This window comes from Prionailurus viverrinus, chromosome B3 (genome assembly GCF_022837055.1).
Source record: "Prionailurus viverrinus isolate Anna chromosome B3, UM_Priviv_1.0, whole genome shotgun sequence".
Lineage (NCBI taxonomy): Eukaryota > Metazoa > Chordata > Mammalia > Carnivora > Felidae > Prionailurus > Prionailurus viverrinus.
In genome coordinates this window covers 77,912,053-77,932,693 of record NC_062566.1, presented here as the reverse complement: position 1 = coordinate 77,932,693, position 20,641 = coordinate 77,912,053, and the positions used below count along the sequence as shown (strand labels likewise).

General features: G+C 36.6%; 1 protein-coding gene across 7 annotated transcripts in view; it reads right to left on the bottom strand.

Moving 5' to 3' along the window:
- The window catches only part of AKAP6 (A-kinase anchoring protein 6), a 496,497-nt gene that overhangs the window by 18,997 nt on the left and 456,859 nt on the right, over positions 1-20,641 (bottom strand). The gene's annotated exons all lie outside the window — the stretch shown is intronic.

The following is a 20,641-nucleotide window of genomic DNA, read 5'->3' as shown; positions in this document are numbered from 1 at the left end:
AGAGAATCCCAAGCAGACTCCACGCTCAGCATAGAGTCCTATGTGAGGTTCAATCCCATGGCCCTAGTATCATGACCTGAGCAGAAACCAAGAGCTGGATACTCAACCCACTGAGCCTCCCAGGCACCCCAGTGCCTCTCAGAATTGACATAACATTGACCTCTCAGAATTGACATAACATTTGAGTTTTGTACCTGTGGATATAGTTTTGCCTCACCTTTGCTTTAATGAAAAGTATACTCTTGTTCCTCCTTTGTGATAAGGATCTCCCATTAATAAAAACTTCTAATTTTTAAAACTACAAAGCATGTTTGTAGTAAAGAGGAGGCGAAGAGTCCTGTAAACAAGTGAAGTTGACTACACATGGCTTTTCTGTGACGTAGGCTGGGGTTTACAACTTTCTGACTGAATTGCAAGCACAGAAGATTTGTGGCATGTTCCCAAGGTAGCCTGATGTGTAAGGAGAGCCTTGTCAACATGCTAAGGTCTGCCTGAAAAGCCAAGCATCAGATAACAGTGTTTACCCCGTTCAGGACCTACGCCTTTTACAAAGTCCATATTAGTGAAGAGAATTTTGTGTCTTTTCATTCTCAACAAGATACATATTAAGTGCGATGTGGTATTATTAACCATTTGTTCCTCTCAGATAAATAGAGCATGGGGGTTTTGTTTGGTTTGGTTTTTTAATTCTAAAAAAATTTTTTTAATGTTTTATTTATTTTTGAGAGACAGAGAGACACTGAGCATGGGCAGGGGAGGGGCATACAGAGAGGGAGACACAGAAATCGAAGAAGGCTCCAGGCTCTGAGCTGTCAGCACAGAGCTGAACGCGGGGCTCAAACTCATGAGCTGTGAGATCATGACCTGAGTTGAAGTCGAACGCCCAACTAACTGAGCCTCCCAAGCGCCCCTTGGTTTTTTTATTTCTAAGACTGACTACAACTTACTGTTCAGAGAAAAAAGTAAGACTAAAATGTTGGCCAATTTTGATTAAAAAAAATTAAGAATTATCAAAAATGGTACAGGTGCAAGTAGGTCATCTATGATTCATTTTCTTACAATAGCTTAACTGTTGTTTCTATATCTGATTTTATTTATATTATTAATAGCTCCTTTAAAGGTAACTGCTTTTAGACTTAGGGAGAATGAAACATTCTCAGAATTGCTAGAACACCTCCCTTGCACTGTCACTATTACCTCCGTGAAAGGGATGAGAGAGTATATACAAGTTACACTTGATGCTAGAAAAGTTGGTTGAAATTTCAGAATGAATTTTCCTATAAGGTAATAAAGATCTTTGAAGTAAGTTTCCAAGAGACTTTATAGTATACTTCTGATTCCTAAATCCTTAGACATGTTAAAAATGTACAATCCCTCAGGGGTTTTCTTTTTGTGATCTCATGAGAAAAATACTAAGGATCTTAAGATTCCGATTAGATTTAAAAACTCCGTCTTGATTGCCATAGAAGCTCTGGTCCTGGTCTCTCACGGAGGAGGCACTTGAGAGTTTTGAATGTCAGGACATTAATTCAAACTGTAACCCAAATCAAAGGTACCCAAATCAAAGACATGTAAATTTCATTCTAGAGGAAAAATGATCTCAAAATGTGAATTCATTTTCTAATTTTTTTTTCTAAAAAGCAGTATTAGGGGTTTAGGGTCACCTTAATCCCTTAAAATCCTTTTACAATGCAAGAAATAACCAAAAATAACTATAAGCCTCAAAACCTTCAGATATGGGTCATTACACTGGCCGTTTAGAGAAAATGCTGAGTTTTATAGTCCAGGGAGGCAGGACACTGACCAGCCAGGGGAGCTAATCACCTGGGCAAGATCTGCTGAATCTATTACTCCAGACACTCGACAACGGTAGCATTTGTGACTTATCTCTACTTTGTGTTTAGTCAGTGCACAGCATAGCATACGTTGACTACATAAACCTCCACTGCCTTTTCCCCCCCTTAATAAATAGCAAGTAATCAGGGAAATATAATGCAGGTGACCTCCACCTCCTAACAAATCAACAATATTCTTCAAAGGTCTACTCTATACAAGACATTTCTCCTGGCAAACATCATTGCTGCTATTAAGAAGCATGGGGAATGCTTGGATAAATAGAGATCCCTTATGTTTATCTGCAGATAGGTTCCATACTAAGGTAACACGGCATTATTTTTTTCTCCAGATCCAAAGGCCCTCCTCCCACCAAATTAATCATTTTCTCTCGTTATTTAGTAAAATCACTAGATGAGCTGTGACTCCATAAACTTTAGGAACTCATTTATTATGTCGCCTGATCAGACCTTGCATTTATTTACACGCTGTACCCATAAAACCCAGCTTTCATTAGTGCTGGGGAGGAACAGTCCTGCTCCCTTCGCAGGGGAAGGTGAAGCTGGAGAAGATAATTAACCACAAAACAATAAGGAGGCTTGCTGGGTAAGCAGTAGTGTGAAAACAGTTACTACTCACAAAAGAGGGGAAATTAGCTTGCTGGATAAAAAAGGAAGTGTCAGATTGAAGACTGAAAGGCCTGCCAACAGAAGTAGATAGCTCTATGCATCATTAATGAAATTTTTTAACACTTAAACGCCACAGCTGTCCACATTTGAATGCATGTAAATGCCATGTGTTTCCTGAGATTAATATGCATGTTGAAATATTTCTTTTCCCCTTAAACTTCTAGATGTTGTCTCTGTCTGTTTCATTTCACCTACTTTCTTTCCAAGAATAAAAATGCACCAGCTTTCTCAGCATTGTGTCCTCATTTCCAAAAACCCACGTACACCGAGCATCCCGGAGATGGGCAGCGTGCTCATTATATTTTAACAAACACATTATTTTACATTCATAATACCGATATTTTAGTAAACAGAAAGTTTGTTTTGATTTTGCTGCTTCACAGAGTGAAGACTTATGATGTGCGTTTCCTTTCAAAACTTCCTCCTGGAGCATTAGTGCTCCCTGAAGCAGCCCCATTTTGGCAGAAATTCAGTTCTGTGAAGTGCCAAAAGAAATAGAATAAACAAACACTGCTCCATGCAGCTGGCAAGATCATTTACATATTCCTGCACACCAAACATGAAGACCTGAATATGGATTAGAGCTACGGTGATGACACAAATGTCATATAGATAAAGAGAAACAAAATCCAACACATCGTTGTTTATTTTACCACCGCTACTGTGTGAGTGCCACTCAAGAGAGAGAGAAAAAAATGGAGGAATTGCTTTTTGAAAATTGGACTCCCTTCCTCATTTGAAGTGGTTCTTTCAGACTATAAAACAAGAAAAAGAGCAAAAAGGCATGGATTATTTTGGATCCCCTAATATTCCATGCTTTCGTTTTGGGAGCTAAACCAATTTTAATGTACATCAATTTGAATGAAATGGGTTAGTGATCTTACAGGAACAACCCTTAATATACACACACCTGAATTCCTATCTAGTCTTTTTTTTTTTTAATTTTTTTTTACAGACAGAGAGAGAGAGAGAGAGAGAGAGAGAGAGAGGAAGAAGCAGAGGGAGGGAGGAGAGAGAGAGAGAGAGAGAGAGAGAGAGAGAGAGAGAGAGAGAGAGACAGGGAGGGAGAGAATCTTAAGCAGGCTCCATGAACAGAGAGTAGCCTGATGCAGGGCTCTATCTCACAACTGTCAGATCATGACCTGAGCTGAAATCAAGAGTCGGATGCTCAACCGACTGAGCCACTCAGGCACCCCCCCCCCCACCACCTAGTTCTTTTGCTGCCCTTGATAATTTTGGCCAAGCACATTGCTCTTTAATGAGATTTTAAGTTCCATGAATGGGATCCTTGGGTTGGGAGGTACAGTAGACCATTTGGGCCCATTAAAGCTCCAGCAGCAAACAGCAGATAGTGGACAGGATTTGCCCAGACCCCTCAGCTAACTTATCTTCTCTCTTCATTTCTGCACATGCTGATTGCTTGATTGCTACAAATGAATGGCCCTACTAGTTCATAGCTAGATGGATAGGTGTCCTAGAGAGGAAGGGACAACTCTCTAGATATTTACTGCCATAACTCTTTTTTCAGTCCTTGGGGATGACAAGAGCTATATGAAGAGCTAAGACAGTAACACCTAACAAATGATGATGGTGACAAGGTGAGGAATAAGGAGAATGCTAGATATTTTTAGCCTCCACCAAATTAAAAAATCTTTACCCCACACTGGACAAAGTTGACTTTTTTATGCACAAACTGCCCTTGAAATGGGATTATCTTAGGAGCTTCCAGTACTTTAATATTTAGAAGTAATTGCCATTATACTTTTGCATAAATGTAAAAACAAGGGGAGAAATCAGAGCCATGTGGCAGAATCTAGTTAGTTAGATATCATTAAAGTTTAATAGTCAAGGAATGTTCTTTAACATTGAAGTAACAAACCATTAAGAAAGGTCAAGGGAGTTGGAGCTATTTTACCTGGTGCGAAAGACTTATTTTTCATAGCTTTTGGAAGGTTTATATGACTAGGACAATGAAAAAGTTCTCTATTTCCAGGGTGCCCGGGTGGCTCAGTTGGCTAAGTGTCCAACTCTTGATTTCAGCTCAGGTCATGATCTCAGGGTTTGTGAATTCCAGCCCTGCGTGAGGCAGTGTTCAGCCTGCTTGGGATTCTCTCTCTCACTTTCTCTCTGCCCCTCACCCACTCTCTCTTGCAAAATAAATAAATAAGCATTTAAAAAACAAAACCAGAAAAACAGTTCTCTGTTTCCAAAGCCCCAAGCTCAAGAAATAGAATTACAATATAGCAAGAAAAAGAAGGTAAGACACATCAAAAGGATTTGTTATTAAAAGGGCAACAAAAGGGGAACCTGGGTGACTTAGTCAGTTAGGCAACTGACTTTGGCTCAGGTCATGATCTTGCAGTTCATGAGTTCAAGAGCCTTAACAGGCTCTGTGCTGACAGCCCAGAGCCTGCAGCCTGCTTCAGATTCTGTCTCCTTCTCTCTTTACCCCTCCTCCATGAGTACTCTGTCTCTTTCTCTCAAAAACAAATGTAAAATAAAATGAAATAAAATAAAATGAAATGAAATGAAATAAAATAAAATAAAATTTAAAAATAAAATAAAATAAAATAAAATAAAACAAAACAAAATAAATCAAAACAAAACAAAACAAAATAAAAGGACAGGGAACCTGGGTGGCTCAGTCAGTTAAGCATCCAACTTGGGCTCAGGTCATGATCTAACAGTTCGTGGGTTTGAGCCCCGTGCTGAGCTGTCAGCCCAGAGCCTGGAGCCTGCTTCCCATTCTATGTCTCCCTCTCTCTCTCTGCCCCTCCCCTGCTTGCAGTCTGCCTCTCTCTCTCTCTCTCAAAAATAAATAAACATTAAAAAAAAAATAATAAATAAATAAATAAATAAAAGGGCAACTAAACATTCCCATAGACTCCCATGAAAGTTTGTAAAAAATCTATTCCTAGACTTTTTTAAAAACAGAAGGGAAAATAATGTGTTCAGGATAATCCTACTCACTACTTTCAAACCAAGCTTCCTAAAATAAATCCTTTCATGGTAGTACCCCTGTCATTAAAAACATAACAAATACCAACAACAACTTTCAGTCGCTATTTTCTCTTTTAAATTATTCTGACTGACTTTTAAGGCATTCCATAATCTGGTCATATAAAAATGACTAAAATTTGGGGCCCTTGGGTGGCTCAGTCTGTTGAGCGTCCAACTTCAGCTCAGGTCATGATTTTATGGCTCATGGATTCAAGCCCTGAGTTGGGCTCTGTGCTGACAGCTGAGAGCCTGGAGCCTGCTTTGGGTTCTGTGTCTCCATCTCTCTCTATCTCTCCCTCGCTCATGTTCTCTCTCTCTCTCAAAAATAAACATTAAAAAAAATTTTTTTAAATGACTGAAGTTTAATTTAATGCTTCCAAATTTCATCTTCACCACAGTAACTGCCTCATGAATATCCCTCACTCACTTATGGTACCATGCCTCTGTTCATAACAGGTATTCAATAAATATTTTCTGAATGAATGAATGAATGAATGAATGAATGAATATGGTTTCTATTGCCCTCACCAAGTCTCTCAAAGTTCAGTCTTAAACTCTTCTATAAAAATTTATCTGGATACTCTGCCCTCAGTGGTTTCTCATTTGATTTATACACCAGTTATAGAATCATGGAACTTAGTATTTACATTTGTTTATTCATTCAACAAACATTCACTGAATACTTACTATGACCTACCACCCAATCACTGAGCACAGATGAATTGAGCACAGACTCACCTCTCAAGTATCTTGCAGCTTTATATTTAGTTTTGTAATTGGTGCTGTCATTTTCAACCCAAACACAGATTGGAATAATTATTATCTCATTTATATCAATATTACCTTACCATCAATACAGCTTGCAAATTTCTTCAGAGTGAAGATCATGTCCTGTACTACTTCTGTGTAGATAAATCTCAGGACAATGCTGAGCATATAGTAAGTACTCAAGGTACTCTTGATTATCTGTCTATGGGTTCAGTCCCTTCCAATTCCATGACCCAGTGGAATCAGATGAGAAACCATCTTTGCAAATATTCAGAATCCAATTCTTGCATAATCAGCAGTGATACACTGATGCTATTATGGCTATGGAAAGCATATTTAACCTAGGTTAAGATAGCTTTAGTTTTTCAGACTTAGGGCCTATGGATCTGCCTTTACTATACTGCACTACTATACTCTTCTATGCAAAAGTTAGCTTTTTCAGTACTGGTATCAATTTTAACCTCCTGGATGACAAAACATAAAATCTTTTCTGTGATGTTCAGTAAACTTAGCCATTTATGTGTTAAAAAATCGTAAACACAATTCAAGTGAAACAACAGACCTAAAATATTAGACCTGAATAAAACAGAAGACTAGAGTAAATCTGATCATCTTCTAGGGGGTTAAGAAAATTCTTTGACCCCAGTGGCATTTTCAATTAAATGTTTTCTCTTCAATCAAAATTTAAATGTGACTGTTGCTTCAAGATCAGCGGGTTGGTATTGAGGCTTAATACCTATTATTTCTAGACCAGTGCTTCCCAATCTTTTTCCAGTCATGACATATAGAAAATGCTAATATATATATTTGCTTACCAGGAAGGAAGGAAGAGGTTACTACAGAAGGCAGATGACCTGGACTCCTCCCATGCCCTATCCAGCATTTCCCCCCTCCTTCCACACACCAGGAGGAATAACGGTTTCAATATCTTAGCTCACCTCTAACTAATTTAAGGTACATGGGTGGGAAGCTATATTTGACATAAATATAATTAGAGGTTTCTTTGGTTGGGAAAACCATGAATATATGAGAACATGGAGAAATGGGTTGATGAAGACTGAAATTATGGCAGTTTGATATAGGAAGAAAAAATAAATAGGTAGACTAAAGAAAGTTGATATGAACTTTTTAGAAAATGTCATTCATTCAATAAATATGTATTCAATAAATTTATTCAGCACATATTTATTGAATGCCCTGTACTGAATAAAAAAGACAGGTTTTAGTGAGTAAGATTTACTAGTAGGTAAGATTATAATCTGTGATAAGATATAAGAGGAAGACTTGATCTACTCTAGGAGGTCAAGAAAGCTTGCCAGAGGAAGTGGCTCTTCGACTGATTTCTGCAGGATAATAAGAATTTTCTGGGAGGGAACTCACAGCATGGTGTGTGGTGAAGGCAGAAAGAACAAGGCTCTTAGGCAGGAGGGAACATGCTACATTTGGGGGCCTGACAGCAGGCAGTGGGTCTGGCCTGCAGAGAGAGGAAGTGCAGAGACTGGAAATAAGTCTGGAGAAGCAGACAAAGTGGAATGATCAGGTGAGTATTTTTAAAAGATTACATAGGCTGTAAGGTAAGAGATCGGACAGGAAAGGGGGCAAAAGTTGATACAAGGCAGGCAACCATATAGACTACTGCATTGGTACAGGTAAAAATAATAACTAACATTTGCTGAGCACTTTTTCTGTGCCAGGTAATATCCTAAACACCTTATGAGTGGTGCCACTAGCTTGGACTAATGTGGTGTACCGTTAGGGAAAACTGGATGGACTTCAGAGCTATTTAGAAATTACAACTAACAGGACCTGAAAAACATGATTTTTAATGGGCTTAAATATTCCATCAACTTACACTTTACTTAAATACATATTATTACAAATCCCTATTGTTTCCAATTGTTTGATTTTTTTAAAGTATGACAGACCTATTCATATAAATAGCTCAGATTATTTTCTGAGAGTAAATTTGAGACAAAATTTGAGACCAAAGGGTGTCACACTTTTTAGGATATTAGTAAATAGCTAAATAAATAATTACGCCAGTTTGGAACTCATTTTAACCTCTCTAACACTGGAATTTGTCATTAGATTGGATATTTATTTATTCATGGGTTTAGTAACCATTTATATTTATTAAATTGTATTTATTTATTATTTGATCATACCCTTTGCCAAATTTTTGAGTATTTAGAACTAACTGGATGGACAATTATTAGGGTAAACAGTTTATGTAGTGTGAAAGAATTTTAATATAAAATGAAACTGGAGTATACAGAATGGAGAATCTCACACATGCTCCCTCAGAAGAACAGGACTTAAGAACTGAGAAACTGATATCTCTTAAGTTCCTGATTTACAGAAAATTGAAACTTCTCTCCTGACCAATGAATCTCTCCCCATCCTCAAGCCAATGAACTTACTGCTTGGACTCTGGCTGGATTTCCCAACCTTTGCACTCTTTGCGCATAAAGACAGCTCACCCCAAACCCTCGGGGGGACTTACCTGTAGCTTGCTACATCATGCATTTCCTGAATTGCAATTCCTCTACTATTCCTGAATAAACTAAATTTCTGGTAATTCAAGCTTGCCTCAGTTCACCTCCTTCTTTAGGTTGACAGTAGTCAAGAGTACGGCCAGTGTATGGTGGCTTGGAAGGTTATGAACTCTAATTTCTAAGCAAAATGGAGCGATAACATGTACTTGTTCAGGGAGATAACATCATTACAACAGCATGTCTGTCATTAAAGCCACATAGTGGTATGCTGAGTAGACTGAAGAGGCTAGTTGGAAATAAACACACTGACAAAGAGTAGACACTAGCCATTAGGCTGTGCCAATGGTGGATTAGAGTTAAAAGGGTGAAAACAGAAAAAGGAGAGTGTGAGTTTTCACCAACTCCACTTAAAAGTTACTAAGGTAAATGGAAGCCTTACATACATCCAGCCCCAAACCATTTGCACCATTAACAGTTGCATTTCTACAGATTCTCTCTTAAAAACGTCTGCACTCCTTTGGGAATCACTCTCATTGCCCTTGAGCTTACTGTGCATATAGTCCATTTGCTTCAATACAGATTTCAACCTCCTGTTTTGGACCTCTTGGATCGATGTTTGCCAAGATTTGGATTCTTAGCTCTGCTTGATCCTGATCCTGCATCTTAGATTTCTCCTGAATTTACATCCTGCAGCCTTGGATCTTGTATGCCCTTCTCCTGCACCTAGTATGAAACTCTGGAGTCCTAGTTTGGGCTAGAACATTTCAACTAGCTAACTTTAGCTAGTTTGGGTTAGACATTTCAACTAGCTAATTTTAGCTCTGGCAGGTAAAGAGCTTTGGATGTTGTCACTCCCACCTTCAAAAGAAGGAAAAGCTAAACAAACTGAAATCCAATGACTTCTCTCGGACCCTTCCAGGCTCTAAGGTTGCCAGAAAAACTGTCATCCTTAAATCTATAGATTTAGGCAAGTCCAGATAATCATAGATAAGATCTACTTACCTAAAGCAGAAGCTACTAGAGCCATAAACTGGCTGGAACTCCCTTTAGCTTTCCTGTCTCTCCTAAGGGGTGGAGAAGCTAAGAAACATTTATGAAGGATGTTGCCCCAGGGCGTAGGCCACTGAACTGAGAGTTGATCTTAAAATTATAGAACACTTCTCCTCCCTCACTTATTACCTACACCACATAGGGTGCCAGTAAAGTAACAGTGGATTAGAGCTAAAAGAGTGGAAAAATATCTGAAAAATCCTTAGGAAACCTCAAAGGCAATAGAGAAAACAAAAACAGGACACTAAAGAAGTTTGAAGGGTGGCATAAAAGAATTACAGCTATGGCAAACATGAAATTCAGGTCAACTCCTAGCCAGATTAACATCAAACCCTACATTAATGCCCTATTTACCTCAATTCTTATTACCTGACACACCATGTCCAGCTTTCAACAAAAAAATTATAAAGCATGCTAAAAGGAAAGTTTAAAAAAAAAACAGTCTAAAGAGACAAAGCAAGCATCAGAATCAGACCCAGATATGACACAGATTTGGAGATTAGCAGTCAGAAAATTTTAAATAACTATGATGAATATATTAAAGGCTATAATGAAAAAAGTAGACAATATATAAGAATAGATGGCAGTGTAAGTAGGGAGATAGAAACTCTAGGAATGAATCAATAGAAAACATTAGGTAAAAAAAAAACCAGTAGAATGAATGATGAATGCCTTTGATATACTTATCATTAGCCTGGTTATGGCCAAGGAAATAACTGATAAACTTGAAGATAAATCAATAAAGAATTCCAACCTAAATGAAAAGAGAAAAAAAAGTGATTAAAAAAAGAATGAAACATCCAAGAACTTTGGGATAATTTCAAAGGATACAACAGATGTGTAATTGGAGTACCAGAAAGAGCAGAGAGAATGGAGGACAAGAAATATTTGACGTGGAATGACAGGATATTCCAAAATTAGTGGCACACACCAAACCCAGAGCCAGGAATCAGGATAAACACCAAACTGGTCTATCATATTCTCAACCATAGAAAACCAAACATAAAGAGAAAATTGAAAGAAGTCAGAGGGAAAAAAGCCTCACCTATGGAAAAAAAAAATGACAAGAAATACAATTAACTTCTCATCAGAAACCATGCAAGCAAGGAGAGATTGGAATGAAATTTTTAAATTATCACAAGAGGGGCACCTGGGTGGCTCAGTCAGTTGAGGGTCCAACTTCAGCTCAGGTCATGATCACACAGTTCGTGAGGTACAGCTCAGGTCATGATCTCATGGTTCATGGGATTGAGCCTGCATCAGGCTCTGTGCTGACAGTGTAGAACCCGCTTGGGATTCTCTCTCTCCCTCTGTCTCTGCTCTTCTCCTGCTTATGTGTGTGCAAACTCTCTCTCTCTCTCTCTCAAAATAAATAATCATTTGTTAAAAAGTGAAGGAGAAATAAAGACTTTCCCAGACAAACAAAAACTGAGGAGATTCATTGTCATCAGATTTTCCCTGCAAGAAATGTTAAAAGGAGTTCTTCAGGAATAAGTTAAATTACATAGATCAGAAACTTGGGATCTTTGTAAAGGAAAAAACAATAGAGAAGGAATAAATGAAGGTAAAATAAAATCATTTCTCCGATTCTTAACTGAGCTAAAAGATACTGTTTACTTAAAGTAGTAATAGTAACAATGTTTTAGGAAACGAATGACAGCGATGTCATAAGGAATAGGAGGAAGGAATAGAGAATACTATAAGTCATCTGTACTACATATGTGAAAAGAGTGTTATTTGAAGGCAGTCTTGGATTAGTTAAACATATATATTGATAGATCTAGGACAACCACTAAAATGTTCTGATATGCTAAAAGAGAAGACAAAATGAAAGGTAAAATGTTCCATTAAAAATTTAAAAAGCAGTGGTGCCTGGGTGGCTGAGAAGGTTAAGCTTCTGACTTCGGCTCAGGTCATGATCTCACGGTTCATGAGTTTGAGCTCCACATCGGGATTTGTGCTGACAGCTCAGAGCCTGGAGCCTGCTGTGGATTCTGTGTCTCCCTCTCTCTCTGCCCCTCTCCTACTCATGCTCTGTCTCTCAAAAATAAATAAATGTTAAAAAATTTTTAATTTTTATAAAGCAGGAAAATGAGGAAAAGAAACAAAGAACAAACGCAATGAACAGAAAACAGTTACAGATATTAATTACAGATATTAATCCAACTCTATTAATAATCACTTTAAGTGTGAATAGTTTAAGTACTGCAATTAAAAGAGATTTTCAATCTATAAAGAGCTCACCAAACTCCACACCCGAAAAGCAAATAACCCAGTGAAGAAATGGGCAGAAAACATGAATAGACACTTCTCTAAAGAAGACATCCGGATGGCCAACAGGCACATGAAAAGATGCTCAACGTCGCTCCTCATCAGGGAAATACAAATCAAAACCACACTCAGATATCACCTCATGCCAGTGATATCTGATGCATAAGGCACTTGTACCCCAATGTTTATAGCAGCACTCTCAACAATAGCCAAATTGTGGAAAGAGCCTAAAATGTCCATCAACTGATGAATGGATAAAGAAATTGTGGTTTATATACACAATGGAATACTACGTGGTAATGAGAAAGAATTAAATATGGCCTTTTGTAGCAACATGGATGGAACTGGAGAGTGTTATGCTAAGTAAAATAGCCATACAGAGAAAGACAGATACCATATGGTTTCACTCTTATGTGGATCCTGAGAAACTTAACAGAAACCCATCGGGGAGGGGAAGGAAAAAAAAAGAGGTTAGAGTGGGAGAGAGAGCCAAAGAGACTCTTAAAAACTGAGAACAAACTGAGGGTTGATGGGGGGTGGGGGGGGGGAGGGTGGGTGATGGGTATTGAGGAGGGCACCCTTTGGGATGAGCACTGGGTATTGTATGGAAACCAATTTGACAATAAACTTCATATATTGAAAAAAAATAAAAAATAAAATAAAAGAGATTTTCAGAGTAGATAAAAGAATAAGATCCAACTATATGTTGTCTACAGAACCCCACTTTAAATACAAAAACTCAGAAAGGTTAAAAGAATGGAAAAAGATATACTACGCTAATACCAATCAAAAGTAAGCTGGAGTAGTTACATAAATTTCAGACAAAGCAGACTCAAAAACAAGAAAAGTTATCAGAGATAAAGAGCATTACATAATAATAAAGGGATCAGAAGAATCCAAGGATCCAAGAAGAATTCCCAATCCTAAACTTCTAACAAAAAGACATCAAACTATGTAAGGCAAAAACTGAGAAATGCAAGGAAAATTAGAAAATTCTTTGTTATAGTAAATTTCAATTTTAGTTCTATTTTTTTCAGTAATTAATGTATCAATCAGGCAGAAAACCAGTGAGGATACAGTTGACTTCAACATCACTGTCAAGCAACTGGTTCTAATTAACATCTATAGAAATTTCATTCAAAAACAACAGAATACAAATTCTTCTCAAACTCACATGGAACATTCACCAGGGCGGACCATATTCTGAGCCATAATACACACTTTAACAAATTTAAAAGAACAAAGATCTTACATACAATGAATGTATGCTCTGAGACCACAGTGGAATTAAACTAGAAATCCTTAACAGAAAGACAGCTGAAAAATCCTCAAATATATGGAAATTAAACAACATTATTTCTTTTTTTTTTTAAGTTTATTTATTTTTGCAGAGAGAGAGAGATAGACAGAGCATGAGTGGGGGAGGGGCAGAGAGAGAGAGGGAGACACAGAATCCGAAGCAGGCTCCAGGGTCTGAGCCATCAGCACAGAGCCTGATGTGGGGCTCGAACCCACAGATCCCGAGATCATGACCTGAGTGAAGTTGGACACTTTACCAACTGAGCCACCTAGGCACCCCAAAACAATGTATTTCTAAACAACATTTGGGTTAAGCAAGTGTCAAGAGAATTTTTTTAATATTAAAGCTAAAGATTAAAATACAATTCATCAAGATCATGAGATACAGCAAACGTAGTGCTTAGAGGGAAATTATAGCATTAAATGCATATATTAGGAAAGAAGAAAGACCTAAAAATTAATAAACTAAGCTCCTATCTTAGAAAACTGAGGTTGGGGGGAAAGCAATTTAAGCCTAATGCAGAAGGAGACATCAATTAAAGTAGATATAAGAGAACAATGGAGAAAATCAAATCAACCAGGGCTAAGAAGGATGTGTCCAACTGATTTAGGTTTGGCCAATTCTGGCTGGAAAGGAGGCTAAAGATGAGAGGAGGTTATGTTAACAACAGAATCTATCATTCAAGATTTCCTTAACTACTTACTTATCTGCCATTTGTTCATGTGTTTATTAAGTAAAAATATGCTGATTGTTCAGTATGCCAGGCAATGTATTAATTTCTAGACAATTACAAAGGTAAATAAGACTCAGTCCCTGTAGTAAATAATAATAGTTGCTAACATTCATTGACTGTAAGGTAGCAGTTGTTCAAAGAACTTTCCAGCTATTGGGGTGCCTCGGTGGCTCAGTTGGCTAAGCATCCAACTTCGGCTCAGATCTGGATCTCGAGTTTGTGGGTTCCAGCTCCAAGTCGGACTCTGTGCTGACAGCTCAGGGGCTGGAGCCTACTTCGGATTCTGTGTCTCCCTCGCTCTCTGCCCCTCCCCCACTCGCTCTCTATAAAAGTAAGTAATAACAACATTAAAAAAAAAAGAACTTCCCAACTATTAATTCATTTAAACCTCACATAAACTGAGGTAGATATTATTGTTATCTCTATCTTACAGATGAAGAAAATGAGGCATAGAAAAGTTAAATAATTTGCCATAATCACTTTGCTGCTAAGGGGCCAAGTCTGGCCCAAGCTCTTAGTTACCACATTCTACTGCAGCAATATTCAAGGAGAGGTAATTTCTCCTACTCTGTCTACTGAAAATCCTTATATTAAGGACACAGATCTTATATTTAACATTAACCCCTTCAACTATAATTTGGGGTATGTGGGTGGCTTAGATGGTTAAGCATCCAACTCTTGGTTTTAGTTCAGGTCATGATCTCACAGTTCCTGAGTTCGAGCCCTGCATCGAACTATCTGCACGGATAGTGTGGAGTCTGCTTGGGATTTTCTCTCTCCCAATCTCTCTCTGCCCCTCCCCTGTTTGCTCTCTATCTCTCTCTCAAAAAATAAATAAACATTAAGAAGTCATTTCTTTCTTTCCTTCTTTCTTCCTTCCTCTCTCCCTTTCTTTCTTTCTTTCTTTCTTTCTTTCTTTCTTTCTTTCTTTTTTCTTTTTTGGCTGAGTGGAAACAGGAGGGAGGGGATATAAAACTGTATATAATGCACTTCATCTACTTGAAAAAAAATAGTAAGGAATTCATGAAAGAAAAAGAAATTTATTGGAAATTACTTTTAAAAGAGCTTTTTGGTATTTAAAGCTTGGCTAGAAATACTCTAAAGAAGAAAGCTGTTTTTGACATGTATAAAGATTTTTTAACAACCATCTCTCTTGTAAGTAATTAAGTACAAGTAATTACATAATTACTTGATTATGTAGCAGTACTAAAATTTTACAGGAGGTTTTTCACTTAAACTCTAGCCTTATAAAAATAATTGCCACAAGTCAAAATTATTTTCTAAATGCAGTAATTTTTTCTGCTTTTAATTTTTTTGAGGGGGGGGCAAGGAATCTAGGTCTATTTTTGTTTATCAACCAGAGCCAGAGAAATATGTAATTTAACAATGTGTCACTGTGTTCAGACACTGACTTGAAACTTAGAATGAATCTCCAAGTTACAATGGTGAGAAACACTTAGTTGGGAAATGAAATCATAAGCCAAGACCACTTTCTAGAGAATTTCCTTGGTCATAAATTTCTAAAACCATCAGTCATATTTGGGTGAGAGTGCTATTACTTTACTCACAAAATAGCATTTTAAAATACTTGGTTTTTCAAAGCACATCACCAAATAAGATCAAGAGAGAGAAAAATCATTAGAAATAAAGAAGACTCACAAAACATAATTTTATGTAACATTGGCTTGTATGAAATAAGCTTGAGTAACAAAATATGTAGGTTTCCCCCCTTTTCTTCCTTCCTTCACTTCCTTCCTTCCATCCTTCCATCCTTCTTTCCTTCCCTCTTTTTCTTTTTCCTTTTAAAAGTAAGCTGTCTCATCATTGCAAATTTTCTCAAGTTCTTAGAACTCTAATTAAAATGTGGTAATTGGTTATGTTACCTCAATTACCATGATGCATGGACATTGATGCAAAGTGACACCAATTGAATCCCTTGGGTGTTTTACCCTGGGGCCATCCCATTTATCGTGGCCTTATTATTTTCAATTATGTGGCTAGATGTGTTGCATACTTTCAAGGCCAATAACTGTGCACGGGTTTTCTGAATGCAAGGTTCTGTTTTCAATGCCAGAGCTCTGGAATGCCAAGGCAAAAGGAAAAAAAGACTAAAAACGTAAAATCCTAAATTCAGTAAGGAGTCAAAGGTACATTTGCTAAACTAAAGGTATTTCAAAAGAATACAGATTTTTCTGTTTAAAACATCGGTTTGAAAAGCAAGAATGATTTATTTGTTACTGACAACTACTCCTCCTAACTAGGAAAGTAGTGATGGGACCATTCAGAAACCTTATATGATGAGTTAGGTGAGGAAACAGAGATAGCAAAGATAAATTTTAACAGTTTGGGTTTCAAAAAGGGCTAAGCAGAACTGTACTGAGTACGTTACAGACTTCTATTACAAGCATGATAATATTTTACAGAGATTGGTCCCAGCATGAATGTGAAGGTGAGATCACTATACAATGGTTATAATACATAGTGTTGCCCAATGAGGACACGACTGTTTGTCGGGAAAAAGCCATTGTTGGTTCTCTGCACTCTTACTGTCTCCCCAACCCATCCATCCAATGCCAGTGGTGTCTGTAGTCATGATGAATGACTCCTGGTCATTCTCCATGAAAATCTAGGAATGACTTAGAAAATTATTTGGGCCATTATCCATAAATATAATTTAACACTATGTCAAACCAGTTTCATTTTCTGAGAATGATCCCTGTGTCTTCACAAGCTTTTATATTTGAAAAAAATCACATTTTCAGATTTCTAAAAGTGGAAGAACATTTTCTGTCCTTTTACTTATTAGTTTATATCTTGATTTAGTTTGAGTGTTTCCAAATTGGTAAAACATTTGTTCATATGCTGCAGATGATAGAGGAAACTAAATTGGGAAAGTGGTAAGAGAAAGGAGGAATTGTACTGTTCAGAGATCTATTTTATTTTTCAATTTTTATTTTTTAATTGAAATATAAAAGACATATAATACTATATTATTTTCAGGTGTACAACAGTGATTTGACATTTATATACATTATAAAATAATTGCCACAATAAGCATAGGTACCTTCTCTCACCGTGCAAGGTTTTTAGAATACTATTGACAGATTCCCCTCGCTGTACATTACACTTCCGGGTTGTATCTATTTCATAACTGAAAGACTGTATCTCTCAATTGCCTTCACCAATTTCCCTACTCCCACCCTCCTCCCCTTTGGCAACCACCAGTTTGTTTTCTTTATCTATGAGTCTGTTTCTATTTTGTTTTGTTTGTTTATTTGTTTTGCTTTTCAGATTCCACAAATATGTGAAATTATATGTTATTTGTCTTTCTCAGTCTGATTTAAATCACATAGTATAAAACTACTAGGTTCATCTGTGTCATCACAAATGGCAACATTTTATTCTTTTTTATGGCTGAGACATATCCCATTACATATATACACACTTTTTTAATCTATTCATCTATTAATAGACACTTAGGTTGCTTCCATATCTTGGTTGGCTATTATAAATAATTCTGTGATGAGCGTTGAGGTACATATGTCTTTTCCAATTAGTGTTTTCATTGTTTTCAAATAAATAACTAGAAGTGAAATTCTGAATCATGTGGTGGTACTATTTTTAATTTTTTGAGGAAACTCCATACTGATTTTCATAGAGGCTGTACTAATTTCAATTCCGACCAACGGTGCACAAGGGTTCCCTTTTCTCCATGTCTTTGCCAACATTAATTTCTTGACTTTTTGATAATAGTCATTCTGACATGTGTGAGGTGATATCTCATTATGGTTCTGATTGGCATTTCCCTGATGATGAGTGATGTCGAGCATCTTTTCATGTGCCTGTTGGCCATCTGTATGTGTTCTTTAGAAAATGTCTATTTAGTTCTTCTGCCCATTTTTAATATTTTTTTTCAATATTGAATTGTGTGAGTACTTTATATATGTACTTTGCATGTTAACCTCTTATCAGATATATCTTCCCCCATTCAGTAAATTGCCTTTTTGTTCTGTTGATGATTTCCTTTACTGTGCAAAAACTTTTTAGTTTGGTGCAGTCACATTTGTTTCATGGATTTTGTTGTACTTGCCTGAGGAGACAGAGGCAAGAAAATATTGCTATGACTGACATCAAATAGCTTACTTACCAACTATGTTTCTTCTAGGAGTTCCATGGATTCAGGTCTTACATTTATATCTTTAATCCATTTTTAGTTTTTTAAAAAAACTTTCTATTGAAATATAATTACCATGCCATGTTATATTAGTTTCAGGGATACAACATAGGGATTCAACAATTCTATATATTACTCACTGCTCACTAGACAAGTGTAATAATCATCTGTCACTAAACACCATTTTTACAATATAACTGACTATATTCCCTATACCTACACTGCATTTTTCATCTCTATGACTTATTTATTTTGTAACTTGAAGTTTGTGTCTCTTAATCCTATCTATCTATCTACCTACCTACCTACCAGTCTATCTATCATCTATCTCTTCCCCTATTCACCTCCTCTCTGGAGACCACCAGTTTGTTCTCTGTATGTAAGAGTGTTTTTTTCTCTGACTTATTTCACTTAACATTAGGTCTATCCATTTTGTTGCAAATGGCAAGATCTCATTTTTTTACTGTTATTAATATTCCATTACATATATACATATACTACATTTTATTTATCCATTCATCTATTGATGGACACGAGTGGTTTTCATAACTGGACACGAGTTGTTTTCATAACTTGACTATTGTAAATAATGCTGCGATAAACATAGGGGTGAGTTGATATATAGGCATATATATTTTCAAATTAACGTTTTTGTTTTCTTTGGGTAAATACCCAGCAGTGGAATTACTGGATCATATGATAGTTCTATTTTTAATATTTTTAGGAACCTCCATACTGTTTTCCATTGTGGCTTTACCAATTTGCTTTCATACCAACAGTGCACAAAGGTTACTTTTCCTCCACATCCTTGCCTATACTTGTTATTTCTTATCTTTTTGCTTCTAGCTATTCTGACAGGTGTGAGTTGATATTGCATTGTGGCTTTGATTTGCATTTCCCTGAAGATTAGTGATGTTGAGCATCTTTTCATGTATCTATTGGCCATCTGTATGTGTTCTTTGGAAAAATGTCTGTTTAGGCCCTGTGTCCACTTTCTAATCAGATTATTTGGTTTTTTTCGTGTTGAGTTGTATGAATTCTCTGTATATCTTCTCCTATTCAGTATGTTGTCTTTTCATTTTGTTAATGATTTCTTTCACTGTGGAAAGACTTTTTATTTTGGTGTAGTCCCAGTAGTTTATTTTTGTTTTTGTTTCCCTTGCCTGAGCAGTCATATCTAGAAAAATGTTAGCCAAAATCTATGACCAATGTCAAAGAAATTACTGCCTATGTTGTCTTCTAGGAACTTCACGGTTTTAGGTCTCACATTTAGGTCTTTAATCCATTCTGAGTTTATTTTTGCATATACTGTAAGAAAGTAGTCCATTTTATTGTTTTGCACGTAGCTTTCCAGTTTTTCCAACACCATTTATTGAAGAGAATGTCTTTTACTGTTGTATATTCTTGATTCCTTTGTTGTAAATCAATTGAATATATACGTGTGTTTATTTCTGGGCTCTGTAGTATGTTTCATTGATCTATGGGTCTCTTTTTGTGCCAGCTCCATACTGTTTTGATTACTATAGCTTTGGAGTGTATAGTTTGAAATCTGCAAGTGTGATGCTGACAGCTTTGCTCTTCTTTATCAAGATAGCTTTAGCTACTTGGGGTCTTTTGTGGTTTCACTCAAATTATAGGATTATTTGTTCATACAAATTTGAGTTCTGTGAAAAATATGCCACTGAGATTTTGATAGGAGATTGTAGATCTTTAGGTTGCTTTGGAAAGTCTGGACATTTTAGCAATATTAATTCTCCCAATCCATGAGTAATCTTCCCATATACGTGTATCATTTTCAATTTCTTTCATCAATGTCTTAAAGTGTTCAGAGTAAAGGTCTTTCACCTCCTTAGTTAATTTTAGTCCTAAGTATTTTATCCTCTTTTGATGTAATTGTAAGTGGCATTGTTTACTTAATTCATCTTTTCAATAGTTTGTTATTAGTGTATAGAAACCAACAGATCTGTGAATATGAATTTTGTATCCTGCAATTTTATGGAAGTCATTTATTAGTTCTAACAGTTTTTTGGTGTGATTGTGAGGACTTTCTCTAGATAGTATCGTGCCATATGCAAATAGTGACAGTTTTACTACTTCCTTTCCAATTTGGATACGTTTTCTTTCTTTTTCTTGCCTAAGTGTGGGGGGGGGGGAGGGGGGCAACTCCAACACATTGTTCAATAATAGTGCTAAGATTGGGCATTCTTCTTTGTTTCTGGTCTTAGAAGAAACACTGTGATGATACCTTTGGGTTTGTCAATATAGCATTTATTATGTTGAGGTATGTTCTCTCTATAGTTACTTTGTTGAGACTTTTTATCATAACTG